The sequence below is a fragment of the Grammomys surdaster genome, unplaced genomic scaffold (assembly GCF_004785775.1).
Source record: "Grammomys surdaster isolate TR1022 unplaced genomic scaffold, NIH_TR_1.0 126271, whole genome shotgun sequence".
Classification (NCBI taxonomy): domain Eukaryota; kingdom Metazoa; phylum Chordata; class Mammalia; order Rodentia; family Muridae; genus Grammomys; species Grammomys surdaster.
In genome coordinates, this window is record NW_021621071.1 from 1,304,192 (window position 1) to 1,306,967 (window position 2,776).

At 46.3% G+C, this 2,776-nt stretch overlaps 1 pseudogene; it reads left to right on the plus strand.

Moving 5' to 3' along the window:
• Nucleotides 1-1,720, plus strand: part of LOC114613682 — a 30,542-nt pseudogene extending 28,822 nt beyond the window's left edge.
• Nucleotides 1,721-2,776: the final 1,056 nt, after the last annotated feature.

Sequence of the window (2,776 nt, forward strand, 5' to 3'; positions counted from 1 at the left end):
GAGAGAGAGAGAGAGAGAGAGAGAGAGAGAGAGAGAGAGAGAGAGAGAGAGAGAGAGAGAAATGTCCTCCATAGGTAGGCTTGACCACCGTTATCAAACAGCAGTTGATGGAGGTGCTGGTGGGGGTCTGTAGTGAGAGGTTTGGTTTCTTTAAACACAGTTATGTTATGTGGATATGTTTTTGCTTTGATCCCAGGTATGGGATAAGAGGCTGCCTCACGGCTGTTGGTTGACAACAGAAAATCTGGAGGCAGATATCACGGATGATCTCTGAAACAAGCTCAGAGAGTGTGAAAAAACGGCAACGGAAGGCTGCGCGGTAAGCCATACAGCCACTGCAGAGGCAAGCCGGAGGGCAGAACCAATTGGATAAATATCACGAAGAGATGACAGCAGCTGAAAACTGCAACCGAGAGAAGTCGAGCTCACGAGTCGGACGTTGGACAGTCTGAGCTGTGAACGTCAAGTTGTGAAACATCAACAGGGAACGCAGCTGGGGCGGTTAGAAATGCAGCCACACAGAAGCCACAGGCAGGAAGTGAACGACCCGAAAAACAAGGCAGAAAATCTCAAAGTGGAATTAGACGAGCTTAGTGAAGCAGAAGCTGGATCACCAGGAGGGACTTCTCATGAATCGGAAGAACTCCAGCTGATGTCTGAGCATCGTGTGCTCGATAGCGCATCTTCGGAGATGCTGGCTCTTCATACTGAGCTGTCTGAAGCGGAAGGCGTGAACGAGCTGCAGAACAAACAAGAGCAACTAGAATGTTTCAGTATTTCTCTACTGCACCAGACAGACCATATTAGAGAAGTAAAAGGAGCGAGAGAAGGAAGCGGTATCTTGTTATAAGGAGAAAGCTTGAATAGAAAGTCTAGATCTTCAGGAGCAGTTGGGTCACAAATTTCAGCAGGCCTTGGATCCCAGCAGCAAACTCTGTGTTCGCAGAGCTGGGGGTGGGGTTGGGGGTGGGGGGTAGGGTGTCGAAGGGTGTCAGTGGAATGCCAATTCAGCTTAATGAAAGTCAAGTAAGTATCAAGTCACCCAAGAAGCAAAAAGCATTCACTTCACCAGAGAACAGATGAACAACAGGAAGTAACAAATCTCCACACTGCCGAGGATGAATTTGAGCAGCTGGAACGGTTGTCTGCCATGTTGGAACAGAAGAATGATGGAAATAAAACACCTTTTAGGTGAGATTAGGAATCTAGAGAAATTGCCGGGCGGTGGTGGCGCACACCTTTAGTCCCAGCACTTGAGAGGCAGAGGCAGGCGGATTTCTGAGTTTGAGAGTTCAAGACTAGCCTGGTCTACAGAGCGAGTTCCAGGACAGTCAGGGCTACACAGAGAAACCCTGTCTCGAACCTCCTCCCCACCCCCCAAAAAAAGGAATCTGGAGAAATTTAAGAACTTACATGAAAGTATGGAATCTAAGCCTTTCACACCAGGCAACCATTATACCTTAAAAGACAGCACCTATAATGTAGACATACTTCAGCTAAAACTCGATAAACTAAACAAAGAAAATGAAGACAGAAGAGGTGAACTGTCCACACAGAGACAGAAGACAGTATTTGAGAGGCAGCTGGCCCCGGATATTGAACAGAAATTGTCTGCAAAATGAAAGCCACCTGCAGCTTTCAGAAAGTGAAACTAGGAAGCTGCAGAGCTAAGCTAGATGACTCAGAGCTGAGGTAGGAACCCAAAGAGATAATTGAATAACTGTAGTCAAAAGAGGTGTGTGTGTGTGTGTGTGTGTGTGTTGCTGCCCTTGAATATAACCACCTCAGAAGAAATAACTGCTGCCATTGCCATTGAGGAGTTTCTAGACTCCTCACTTCAGAGAGAGGAGAAGGAGTCCTGTCTTGTAGAACAATGCCATTTGGTGGCCTTAAGAGCTAGTGATAAAGTAGCAGAGCCTGGGAAAAGATCCACCTCGTTTACTAATACAAGACTCTGGAGAAGCCTTCATAGATTTCTTACAAAGATTGGTTCCAGCTGTAAACACACCAGAACCAGACCCCGATGTCGGGTGTTGATAGAGACCCTGGTGTTTGAGAATTTGAAGACTGAACTAGGAGAGTTCTTAGACCATTAAAGGCACAAGCATCTCCAATGGATGAATGGATAAGAGACACAACTGGGATTGTCTCTCAAGGGCATCATCCCAGCATCATAGGACAGTTGATGAGCTAGAAGTCTCTGATATCAAAACACCTGGTGCTTTAATTCCTGTGAATTCCATCATTTGCAAGGAAATTATAAGGCTAAAAGTCTCAGAGCTCAAAATGTCAGGTGCATTAATTCTGAGGATGTCTTAGGGTTTTACAGCTGTGAAGAGACACCATGACCAAGACAACTCTTATAAAGGAAAACATTTCATTGGGGCTGGCTTACAGTTTCAGAGGTTTAGTCCATTATCATCATGGCAGGAAACATGGCAGCATGCAGGCAGACATGGTGCTAGAGGAGCTGAGAGTTCTCCAGCTTGATTTGAAGGCTGCCAGGAAGAGGGTCCCTACACTGGGTAGAGCTTGAGAACTAGCAGCCCACAAAGCCCACCCCCACGGTGGCACACTTCCAAACAAGGCCACACCTCCTAATAGTGTCATAACCTGTGGACCAAACATTCAAACCCATGAGTTCATAGGGGCAAAACCTATTCAAACCATCATATTCCATTCGTGGTCCCCCTCAGGCTTGTAGCCATAATATAATGCAAAATGCATTTAGTCCAACTTCACAAGTCTCCAGAGTCTAGCACTGTCTCCACAATGC